Here is a 12,948-nt window from a genome sequence, read left to right on the forward strand (position 1 = left end):
GATCTGTATAAAAGGGTGGACTAAATTTGCCGTGAGTGTGCTTGTTTTGAGCTAGGGTGACCGTATTTGCCAAAGGGAAAATGGGAAACTGTGTGGGGCTAATCCGGGCCCTCTCCCACTCACGTGGGGCTGGCCCAAACTGCTCTTCCGAGCCCACCTGCCTGCATGTTGCTGGCCTGGCCCGAGTCCCCCTCCTTGCATGAGGATGGGGCTGGTGTCACTGCTCGCCCGAGCACCGCTTGCCTCCCTCCCAAGCCCTGCATCCCCCTTCCTGGGGCTGGCATTGCCGCTCACCCCACACACCCCCCGCATGTTCCTCCACACCCCACGGTTTTGACAAAAGTGGGCATTTGTCTCGTTTGCACTTGCCAGGTGATCAAAATGGCTGACTGCAGTCCTGTCAAATTCTGGGGTACACGCAGGGATGTCAGATTCCAGGGTAACAGTAACCCCAAGTCTTCCCCTAGGGGGTGATGTTGAAGAGATTATTCTGCCAAAATCCCCTGTTAGGATTCGGGGGTTAATTCTGGTACATTTATTAGCAGGCCCGTAGGTTCCTTTACCGTGTTTAATATGGTTTTCTCTGTAATTAAGAATACAGTGGGCTTGCTTAGGAAGAGGTGTGTGGTAAGTACAGCTGTTGACAATCACTCCGTCCCCAGTCTGAAGAGAAAGCAAGCAGCAGTGCTCGAACAACCTGGCTGTGCTGAGAAATACAGGCTGAAGGCCGGGAGATGTGCAGCTTGAGCAGACCCTGCTCAGAAGGGAGAGAGACGTATCTCCACCCACGAGAGGCAACAGCTGCGGAACTGGAAGTCGTAGACTGGGTGTCCTTCTGGACCAGTTGAGGGGAAATACAGGTGCAGTGGCCCTGAATTATGACAGCCTTTTCCATGGCCAGTGTCAATGAGATCCCTTGAGGCTTTCACTGCTGATACGGAGGGGCGTGTGGTTTTTGGAGGGAGCTGGTTCTCTCACGCCATTCCCCTCACGCTGCGTGTGGATGGTTTATACTCAGTGTCCTGCCAGGCAGTTGTCCTCCATTGAGGGTTGTGCCATCTTAACAAGCTGTCCCAAACATCAGTTACCTCTCACGAAAGTTTCATTCCTGCTCAGGAGCGAAGACAAAAAATTGCAAAGCAGCTGATTGCCTCCAGAGAGGGGATTTCCCAGACAAGGTCAGCTACGGTCAGGATGGTGAGGACAGTACTTAGCGTGGATGAAAACAAAGTCAATGAGCCGTGATACCCATGTGATCAGCGGTTCTCCTATTAGTACGCAGCTCCCTTCCCCACTTCTAGTAGTAAGAGAAAAGGAACCAATGAAACCTTCAGCCCTGTGGGTTCAGCAGGCGGAGAAGGTTTCTGCAGCACCCTTCTTCAGGAGCTCTCAGGGGAGGTCCTTCTCCCTGCCTTGTCAGGTCCCTTCTGGGCTGTCTGGCTCCCTTTTAAGCTCCACCTCCAGCTGGATCATGCTGGGTCCAGAGTCACTCCATAACCCCTTCAGTTGTAGTGCAGAGTTTAGACAGCCTGGCACTGTAAGCAGAGGTTAAGCAGGGGTCAATATTTTACATGCTGTTATTACACGACATGCCCCTCTAGTTATAGCATCCTGGGAACACATAAAAGACGGGACCATTGGTTTTTATCACCCCTAGAGAAAGATATTTCTTGCAAACTGATTTATAAATTCAGAGCTGGGGGGTGGCTTTACTCCAAGCCCTGAGTAAGAGGCAATGCACTCCAGGAGAAAACCCAGGACCAGACTGGGCTCCGAGAGTATCAGCCTGCTCTCTGGTTCCCCCTGGTACTGGGGTGAGTGAGGAAGTGATCTGTACTAGGTGCAGATTGTGTCTCCCTCCATGCTGGCTCAGCTGCATTGATTGGTGGAAGGAATGGGAGGGCGGAGGTCAAAGTCAAGACTCCACTCCTTCCCTGCCTCCTCTCACCCCCACCTGAAAGGGAGAATAGCAACCCCAGGGAGGACGCTTTCTCCATGCGGTGTCTCATACCAACGGGACATATGGTTCAGGGCAATTTGGCCCAGAATCAATTATCTGTCCAAGCAACACTGCATCACGGGGATGCTCTGTGTGATACACACACACACACATGTACACAAGGAGATTTTCAAATGAGCATAAGGAAGACAGGTGCGCATATCCCCTTGGCTCTTAATGGGGTGTGAGAGCCCCACACTCTTGTGCACCTTTGGAAATCCCAGCCGGAAGTCAAGAGAGTTCTATGCCCTTGTCTAGCTAAGCTGAACTGACGAGATGGCTAATGATGGTGAGACACAGGGAAACAAGAAGCGCTGACTCTTTGTAAGGTACATGGCATTTACCGCAGGAAAATAGAATTAGCCTATAATCACACGTTACAGCAGCTAACACAACAGAACGTTCAAGGGTGATAAAGGTTTTCCCAGACACTGAAATACATATGCTGTAAGTACAGGCTTCGCCGCTATTTGTTTTGTAGCTTACAGGCATAAGGCACAAAAAGGAAATTGAAGAGAACTCAGTGGGCAATGCAATGTCAAAATGTTCCAGTCCTGTTACCGCTAAAAACTGGCATTTCATATTCACAGATTAAATGTGCAGTAGAGCCAATTGTCAACTGCGCACTTGTGACATAATTTATTACCTGCCATGAACCCGTCTGAGAATGTGAAACATTTCAAATGATGTATTAATCATGTGAAACATTCTGTATCGCGTATTGCAGATTACTAGTGGAGCCTTGGTCTCCATGCAGACTTTTACCGAAAAGCTGGCCACATGTGGGTGGGTTCTTTCAATTATACTGTGTTTCTTTATTTTTAGCACCATGGAAATGGGATATGTTGGATGGTGGAAGTCCAAACGTATTGTAAAGTGAATGAATTTCTTAGCAGATCTTTGAAGACATGACATTCAGAAAAAGCCACTGAACACAGAATTAATTGGGCAGAGTTACAAAGCACCCAGCTCGAATGCTGGCTTCTGTAATGAGAGGTTGTGTGGAGAACAGCTTATTGCTTTTATCTCCCAGGATGTCACAGCCCTACCACCTGCTATAACCATGTTTCATATGGATAAGTAAAGGAGTGATTTGAAGGCAATTTAGAATAAGAAAGGGAGAACTATTATGATACTGGTCTGAACTTGGTGGGAAATGCGGTCTGCTCCTGTTACAAGACCAAATGTAGGAACCTTGTTATTTTGATACAGAACTTCTCATGCTGCCATTAACATTCTGCGCAGTACTTCCACATGCATGAGAGCTTGGAATAAACTAGGGAATATGCTTTGTGTTAACACAGTGGTCTTCATATTCCTTTCTTTTTAGTATTTCTTTTTATATACTCCAAAGGGTGTGTATATTTTCAGCTAGAACTCCCCCAAGGCGGTTGTGGGTGTGTAGTGCATACTTATCCCTGCAGAACGCAGGTGTGAGCACTTGTGTACCCACTTTAAAGTTCAAACACAAACACCTCTGCAAATGCCAGTGTTAACATTTGCACCTATAAAGCCAAAGGTGATTTTCCTGGGCTTGCACAAGGGCACAGAACTGGACCCATTGTATTATACCATCTCATTTCCCTTCCTCATGATGAAATAAATCACTGCATTTTTCTGTACTTAGAACTAAACTTTCAGCAGGTGTCTGCAAAGATGCCTATTCCAACTGTGGGAGAATCTGTCTGTGCTCGTAAAAAAACCAAACGCTTCCTACATTCAGAACATCAACAAAAGCTATGTTACAACCATCTTCTCTAGCCTGTCTGTCCTCCACCTTTGCCAGTTTTTTTAAGAACAGGGTAAGTAAATGCCCTCCACACAGCTGGACTGAGAGTAAAATTAACACTCTCCTTCGCAAAGAAAAGTCATTCTGAAAATGAGAGACTGATATTTTGCCTCTGAAAGGAGAAAGTCAAAATTTTTAACGTCCCAGTCTGTTATGCATAATCACTCACCCACAGTTTCAATATGCATGCCGTTTTTAATTTCTTGTGTTTAATCAATAAACTTTTAATTTGAATGAATGCATTTGTGTTTGCCATGTAATCAAGTAAGTCAGAGGCCTTGAAAATAACCCCGAGCCTCTCTCTCATTGTTTAATGTCAAAAAGTGAAAGTTTATAAACACATTTAACTCTTTAGACCTTTGAGATTAATATAAATGCAACATATCTTTCTCCTTCTCATAACACAAGGACTAGGGGTCACCAAATGAAATTAATAGGCAGCAGGTTTAAACAAACAAAAGGAAGTATTTTCACAGTCTGTGCGACTCTTTGCCAGAGGATGTTGTGAAGGCCAAGACTATAACAGGGTTCAAAAAAGAACTAGATAAGTCCATGGAGGATAGGTCCATCAATGGCTATTAGCCAGGATGGGCAGGGATGGTGTCCCTTGCCTCTGTTTGCCAGAAGCTGGGAATGAGCGACAGGGGATGGATCACTTGATGATTCCCTGTTCTCTTCATTCCCTCTGGGGCACCTGGCATTGGCCACTGTCAGCAGACAGGATACTGGGCTGCATAGACCTTTAGTCTGACCCAGTCTGGCCGGTCTTATATTATGTTCTTTTCTTGACACTGGGATAATGCAAAGCAAAATTGTCTCATTGTTTTGACATGAAGACGTTGCTTTTTAATATATTGTAGTAAAAAGATTCAAATTAATATTTTTTCATTTGTGGAACTATCATTTCAGCCAATTTAACATGGCCCACATCGTTCAAAAGCATGATCTATGGTCCTCAAACTGCGGCTGTTTGTACAGAAGTTTCAGGGGGAAAAGTATATAGATGAAATAAGTAAGCATTTAATTTGCCCTTCACAGTTGTTTCATGTAAATGAAGAAATGGAAATCTTTGTGAGCCATCCAAGCTGTGAAATAAATGCACGATTAGCTATATGAGAGGGCTGAAAGCTATTAGCACTCATTTTAGAATAATAATGTACTTCAAGTCTATTTGTTGAAATATAAATACAATTATGCGGGAAGAAATTAATGCGCAGTATGGAGTTTCTTTAAGATCTCGGACCATGTTCGGCAGTACAAGATGAAATTAATGAAATCACGGTTTCAGGAGGCAAACAATTAGAGCGTTGTATGAAAATGTGGGTGAAATAAAAAAAGTTACAGGACACGCAACACTGGCTTACAATCTAATAGCCGTCTGTCACATGCGCTCAGTGTGATGAAGATTGTGTTAAGAATATTATTTATTACGGTCGTGCAGTAACGTCTAGGAGCCCATTGGGCGAGGCACTGAAAACAAACAAATCAGATATACGCGCCAAAGCCTGCAGACCATTATTCACCTGAGTAACCCCGTGGCTTCAGTGGGGCTGCTCAGATGAGCAAGGCTTTGGTGAGCACCAGGACTCTGACTGAATTGTGGAGTGGGATTTATAAGACATCTGGTATTGGTCAGGAGGTTGTGGCCCATTTAGAAGCCAGAGAGTTTGGCAGGTGTGCAGATGATCTGCCAAATTCTTTGGTGCAATGTGGAGAGAGGCAGGACATGGCTTCCTGATTCTCTTCCCCAGCTGAAGCCCCAGTGCAGTTCAAAGTAGCCCAGAGGCTGCTCTAACTTGCATTAGCTAGCAATGATTTGCCAAGGGGCTGTACACCAGCTGGGCTTAGGCAGAGCACAATGCACACTGGCTACTCCTCCTCCCTACTCCCAACATGCCCCCTGTGCTGGCTGGGGTGGAGAGGAGGCACTGTCTTGGAGCTGGATATGGCAACTTTATGCCTGCTGGAGAGCTAGGATCAGATTCGAACTCCTTTATGGTCAGGAGTGGGGCTGGGGGGCCAGAACACAGCAACAAAGATGACTCCATGACTTATGCGTACAGAGCACTTTTATTCAGTGCATGGCCAAAGTACTTTACAGACTTACAGAAAGGACTTGATCCACTGCTGAAATGCAGCCACCTCTGGACTGACCCGTAGCCAGTACTCTCAGCCAAGAGCCTCACAGCACAGTAATCGAGGCCCCAAAAAAGTGAAGAAGAAACCACACATGGCTGTCACTACAGGGGCATGGGGGGTGTAATGCAGCCCCACAGTGGAATACAGCCAGGTCAATATAGCTTGTTTTGGGGGGATCTGTCTGTGCACAACTTCTGAATGCTGGCTGATTTCACGAACTGTAAGTAGAACTAATGCTCAGTGTGATCAACCATCAGCTGACAGGAACCCCGTCATGCGGCACACTGCTTGTTGGGACAATAGGAAGAGTAGTTAAAAGGGAATGTCTCTGCCCTGGTAGACCATTGAATATGATAAAAAGATCGAGCACGCTAAAGGACACTAGTTTTTCCCCAGGTTGTCTGCAGGGAGCGGGGCTGGAGCAGGGGAATTCCCCAGCAGAATTGGAGGAACAAGGAAACAAGGTGTTAGAAACATATCAAGACTCAGGGAGGTTCAGAGAACCCAAAGGGAGAAGCCTCCAAACGAGGGGGAGCCATTTGACTATTGGACCTGGACAAACTAAGGAGAGCTTGTGAGAAGGCAGCTTGGAGAGTGAACCTGCAGGATGAGAGGAGGGCCTAAGGACCCTGAAAGGATTGCCCAAACCCCAGCGTGGTGAGGGCCTACGGGGCTTTTTGGGAGATTGAGCTAGGCAGCTGTCTAGTGCCACAGAAGACAGCGGAGAGAGGAGGTTTAATAACTTTTAGGGGCAGAAGCCAGTAGCTCCAGCCAGGCCTCCCTGGCTGATGCAAAGAGCCCTTTCCAACACTTGCACACCATCCCTCCAGGTTTGCTAGCCTCCCAACCCCCTCCTCCAGGGAAGTAACTGCAGGCTATCTGTCTCGGAAGCCCCCAGACTCTCCTTCCTTCTCCCAGGGAGTAACTGCAGACTTTCTCCAGCAGCCCCCTCTGCTGCCAGTTTCCCATCTTTATATATCCAGCCTAGCTGGGCTCTATCCCTCAGTCATATGTGACTTCCCCAGTACATATGCCCTTTTCTCAGGGCTCCAGGTGCTTCTGAGGTCTCTGAACAGGAGAATTCTGCCAGGCCCACCCCAGACTCTGGGCCTCTCTGTACAGACCAGCACCCCCCTCCTGTCTTCCTAGCCCCTAGTTTCCTTCTCTTTGAGGAGGCAGGCTCCCTCTTATAGGAAGCCACCTCCCCAGGCTACCATCATGTGATCCTGATCATGTGACCCAACCACTGGCCCAAGCCCAAACCTGTTACCTGGGGCCAGACAACAAGGCACCGACGGGGCTGAATCCAATTCCCCGCAAAGGGCCTACCCACCTTGTAACATTGGCATTTTCAGCACAGCGCATCATCAGGTATTTGCAAGCATTTGATTTGCCTTGATTACAGATATGCAGTGACTTCAGCTTTCTCAAAGGGGTGGAGGGTCTGGTTTTGTGGAACGTCTCCACCTTCTATGAGGAGAGGGTCTGTACAGTTTGGATGTCCGGCACCTCCACAGAAGGGGGAAACAATCTGCTTGGAGACAGGCTGGCTAGAGTAGTCAGGAGCTTGCTGAACTAATACAAAAGGGAGGGTAAGAAGGGGGAAGATATGAAGCGTTCAGTACAAAAATCAAGATGTCGAGAACAAAATTAATCAAGGAACCAAAGGACATAAAGAGAAGAAATTACTGAATTATCTCTACACCAATGCTAGGACCCTGGTTAACAAACAAGAGGAATTAGAATCACTCAATTAGGAGCATAAATGGGATCTAGATGGTATTACTGACACCTGGTGGGATGATTCGCGTGATGGGAATGTTAAAATCAATGGTTCTAACCTATTTAGGAAGGAGTGAGTGGGCAAAAGGGTACCCGCAATGGCACTCTATGTCAAAAATGGCATTACCTGTTCCCAGGGCACAGACAACTTAGAAGAAAATGATCTCGAATGCTTCTGGTTCCATGTCCTAACAGATAAAGCCCAAGATGGGATATGAGCAGGTGTCTGCCATCGCAGAATTTCTAAACCTCACAGGCGACAATTTCCTAACGCAAAGTGTTGCCGCCAGCGGGAATCCTATATTAGACCTTGTCTTGACAGATTAGAAGGACCTGATCACCAGACTAAAAATTAATACTAACTTAGGTACAAGTGATCATGACTTGATCCCATTTATAATGTGCAAACAGAGTAAAGTCCAGACCAGGGATTCATATGTATACTCTGTACTTTAAAAGGGCCAATTTCACAACACCAAAAAACAATTACAAGCCAAATCATCTGGGAGGAAGAATTTAATCAGAAAAAATGAGCATGGTAATTGGGACTAGCTTAAGAACACTTTACTAGAGGCCCAAAAAAGCCACAATCAAGGAAGAAGGCTGTATTGCTTAAAAAAACAACAACTGGGATTAGAGGGGAAGTGAAGGAAGCTATAAACACAAGATATAACAATGGAAAGAAAGGGGAAGTTGCTAGTAATGGATACATATCAGAAGCTAGAAAGAGTAGAAACTTAATAAGGGACAATTGATTAGGTTCCAAAAAGTTAGATAAGTTCATAGAGGACAGGGCCATCAATGGCTATTAGCCGAGATTTCAGGGAGGCAACCCCCTGCTCTAGGGGTCCCTAAACCTCTGTCTTCCAGAAGATGGGACTAGATGACAGGGGATGGGTCACTTGATAATTGCCCTATTCTGCTCATTTCCTCTGAAGTAGCTGGACCTGGCCACTGTCAGGAGACAGGATATTGAGCTAGATGGACCATTGGTCTGACCCACAATGATCATTCTTATGAAACAAAGAGACAAAGAGAAATCAATGGTCTGCAGAGTTAAGGACAATATGGAGTTTTTAAGTGTATTAAGAACAAAAGAAATCCACTGGTCCATTACTAGATGGAAATAGTAGAATAATCAATAATGATGCACAAAAGGGAGACGTGTTCAATAAATATTTCTGTTCTGAATTTGGGAAAAGAAACAGATGATGCAGTCCTGTAATATGATGACACTCATTTCTTTCATTCATAGTATCTCTGCAGGATGTAAAACAGAAGCTACTAAAGTTAGACATTTTTTAAAATCAGTAGGTGCAGATAACTTGCATCCAAGAGTTTTAAAAGAGCTGGCTGAGGAGCTCACTGGGCCATTAATGTTCACTTTTAATAAGTCTTGGAATGCTGGGGAAATTACAGCAGACTGGAAAAAATGAATAGTGTGCAAATATTTTTTAAAAGGATAAATGGGATGATCACTGACAAATATAAGCCCATCTGACTGAAAACACTATTGTAATAATCTTTGTCTAAAATATGCCTTGTGAGGTCTCATTTGAAAACTCACTGGTCAATAATATCACGGTGAAATGGCTATAGCAACATTATATATAAAGTTATGAATTTCCTCTTTATGATGTTCTTAGTGCATGTTCAAATCCACACAGCCCTGACTAGGCAAAAGTTAAACAGGTCTATTCTAAACAGAGGAATGTCAGTTTACCTCAGTTTGCATAAAAGTTGTAAACAGGGTCCTTGAGACAACAAGAGAGGAAAATGGCAGGAGACAAAGCAAATCTTCATTGCATTAAGAAAAGGAGTACTTGTGGCACCTTAGAGACTAACCAATTTATTTGAGCATAAGCTTTCGTGAGCTACAGCTCACTTCATCGGATGCATTCAGTGGAAAATACAGTGAAGAGATTTATATACACACAGAACATGAAAAAATGGGTGTTTATCATGCACACTGTAAGGTGAGTGATCACTTAAGATGAGCTATTACCAGCAGGATGGGCGGGGGGTGGGAAGAAAACCTTTTGTAGTGATAATCAAGGTGAGCCATTTCCAGCAGTTAACAAGAACGTCTGAGGAACAGTGGGGAGGGGGGGAGAATAAACAAGGGGAAATAGTTTTACTTTGTGTAATGACTCAACCACTCCCAGTCTCTATTCAAGCCTAAGTTAATTGTATCCAATTTGCAAATTAATTCCAATTCAGCAGTCTCTCATTGGAGTCTGTTTTTGAAGTCTTTTTGTTGAAGAATAGCCACTTTTAGGTCAGAAATCGAGTGACCAGAGAGATTGAAGTGTTCTCCAACTGGTTTATGAATGTTATAATTCTTGACATCTGATTTGTGTCCATTTATTCTTTTACGTAGAGACTGTCCAGTTTGACCAATGTACATGGCAGATAGGCATTGCTGGCACATGATCGCATATATCACATTGGTAGATGTGCAGGTGAACGAGCCTCTGATAGTGTGGCTGATGTGATTAGGCCCTATAATGGTGTCCCCTGAATAGATATGCATTTGTCTCTGTCTGAGGGGTTGGAGCAAAACCTTCATTGCATTGTGAACAGGGGAGAAGGAAGAGCATGGAGTCACCTTCACCACCAGGTTCTATGTTACCTTCTTTAGTATCTGCATAAACTTTGCTTTGAGGGATAATCCTCAGAAGAATCCACTTCAAAGCATGCCTGGACTATAAAAGTGAGGGGCAAAACACCCCAGTCTCTCCCTATCTCTCTCTCACGTAAGACAACAAAGGAACCAGCCCTTTGACTTGGGAGGGATCCTGACCTGAGAATTTGGTCAGCCAAGTTGCTGGGAACGTGTGATAAGGATTTTCATTTGATCCCAGTTTAGCTTGTTAAGTTTTAGCTACTAGAAAGCTTTTTATATTTATGTCTCTTGTAACCATTTCTGACTTTAATACCATAAACTTGGACTCACTTAAAATCTCTCTCTTTGTAGTTAAATATATTTGTTTAATTCCTTCATCAATAATAATCCAGTGTTGTGTTTCAACTGAACTGTTTGGTAACTCCAGGTGAAGTAGCAAACTGTTGCATATTGACCCCTTACAGGGACAGCGGACCTCTGATATCTGAACTGCCCAGGAGAGGGCAAGACAGTGCAGAACCCATGTTTTGGGGGAAATTTGGGACTGGGAGTGTGTTGGGGTCACCCCGCAAGTAGTAACCCAGGCTGGTGGGAGCCAGAGTGTGACTGGAGTGTTGCTGACAGGCTGCTGGGATCAGAGCAGCTGGGCCAGGGCTGCAGATATACACACACTCAGGGGTGACGTGCCTGCTGGCAGGCTGCTTGTGAGTGGCCCAGGTTGGGAGCTACAACAGCAAAGCATTGTGAGACACCCCAGGGTTCCAGGGCAGGCAGGGACACAACCCCTCACTCGTCTGGCCTGCACCCCGGAATATGACAACCTGCCAGTCTGACACTGATCCCAGGCAAGATACTACAGCTACTGATACAGGACTCGATTAATAAAGAATTAAAGGAGGGTAGTGTAATTAATGTCAATTAACATGAGTTTATAGAAAATAGATCCTGTCTAACTGAAAACATTTTTGAAGTGTGTGGCAAATTGCCGGCACTTGCTGTGGGGGGGGGAGTTTTAGGGCACCATTTCTTGCCCCTGAACTGGGGTATTAACGGCCCCACTACTGTCCTAGAGGAGGGGAGTGGAGAGGGAGGGACCTGGGCCTGCCCTCTACTCCAGGTCCCAGCCCAGGGGCCCTAGGGATAGCAGTAAACCACTCGAACTAGCAGTTCCTTCCCCTGGGCTACTTCCCTCTCCTGCCCTTCAGCTTGTGGGGCTTCCTGCCCGCCCTCTGCACAAACCAGGTGTCCCGTTACTTAGGTTCTTGGTCTTCTTAGCCCATCTCAGCACTTCTCCAAACTCTCCTCTGCTTCCCTCCAAACAGCTCTCTGCTCCAATACCAGTCCACTCTCTTTCAACTCCTCCAAACTGCTCTTTGCTCCAATGCCAATCCACTCTGCTTCAACTCCTCCAAACTGCGGTCTGCTCCAACACCAATTCAGTCTGCTTCAACTCTTCCTCTTGTCTGATTGAGGCAGGGGGCTTTTATCATGTGACTGGCTTCAGGTGCTTTAATTAATTTACAGCAAACTCTCTTCCCCCTACAGGGAATAAGGCTCCCTTTTAACAATCTCCTGCTGCCCTCTGACCACGTTGTACCACACAAGATTATAAATTTGGTTGACAAAGGTAAAAGTGCTGATGTTAAATGAATTGAAAGCCGGCTGATAGGTCTCAAAATGTAACTGTAAATGGGGAATCATCAAACGTGTGTGTTTCTAGTGGGGTTCTGCAGGGATCAGTTCTTGGCCCTATGCTATTTAAGATTTTTATTTATGACTCGGAAGGAAACATAAAACCATCATTGATAAAGTTACAACACAAAAGTTGGGAGAGTGTCAAAAAATGAACAGGACAAATCACTGGTACAGAGCAATCAGGATCTCCTGGTAAGCTGGGCACAAGCAAACAACCTACATTTAAATATGGCTAAATGTAAATGTATACATCTAGGAACAAGGAATGCACGCCATAGTTATAGGATTAGGGACTCTATCCTGGGAAGTAGGGACTCTGAAAAAGAGATGGGGATCATAGTGAATGATCGGCTGAACATGAGCTCTGAGTGTGACGCTGTAGCCAAAAGGGCTAATTCGATCTTTAGATGCATAAACCAGGGGACTCTTGAGTAGGAGCCGAGAGATTATTTTACCTCAGTACTTGGCATTGGTGTGACCTCTGCTGGAATCCTGTGTCCAGTTCTCATGTCCATAATTCAAGAAAGATGTTAATAAGTTGGAGAGGGTTCAGAGAAGAGCCAAAAGAATGATTAAAGATTAGAAAACATGCCTGATAGTGATAAACTGAGAGAGCTCAATGAATCTAGCTTAACAAAGAGAAGATTAAGGAAGGAGTTGAATACAGTCTTCACGGGGAACAAAACCTTAATGGGGTTCTTCAATTTATCAGAGAAAGGTAGAACATGAACCAATGATAGGAAATTGAAGCTAGACAATTTCACACTGGAAACAAGGTGTACATTTTTAACTGTAAGAGTAATTAACCATTGGAACAACTTACCAATGTCATGGTGGATTCTCCATCACTGACAATGTTTAAATCAAGATGGGATGTTTCTTCTAAAAGATCTGCTCTAGGAATTATTTTGGGGAAGT

This window comes from Eretmochelys imbricata, chromosome 6, assembly GCF_965152235.1.
Source record: "Eretmochelys imbricata isolate rEreImb1 chromosome 6, rEreImb1.hap1, whole genome shotgun sequence".
Taxonomy (NCBI): Eukaryota; Metazoa; Chordata; order Testudines; family Cheloniidae; genus Eretmochelys; species Eretmochelys imbricata.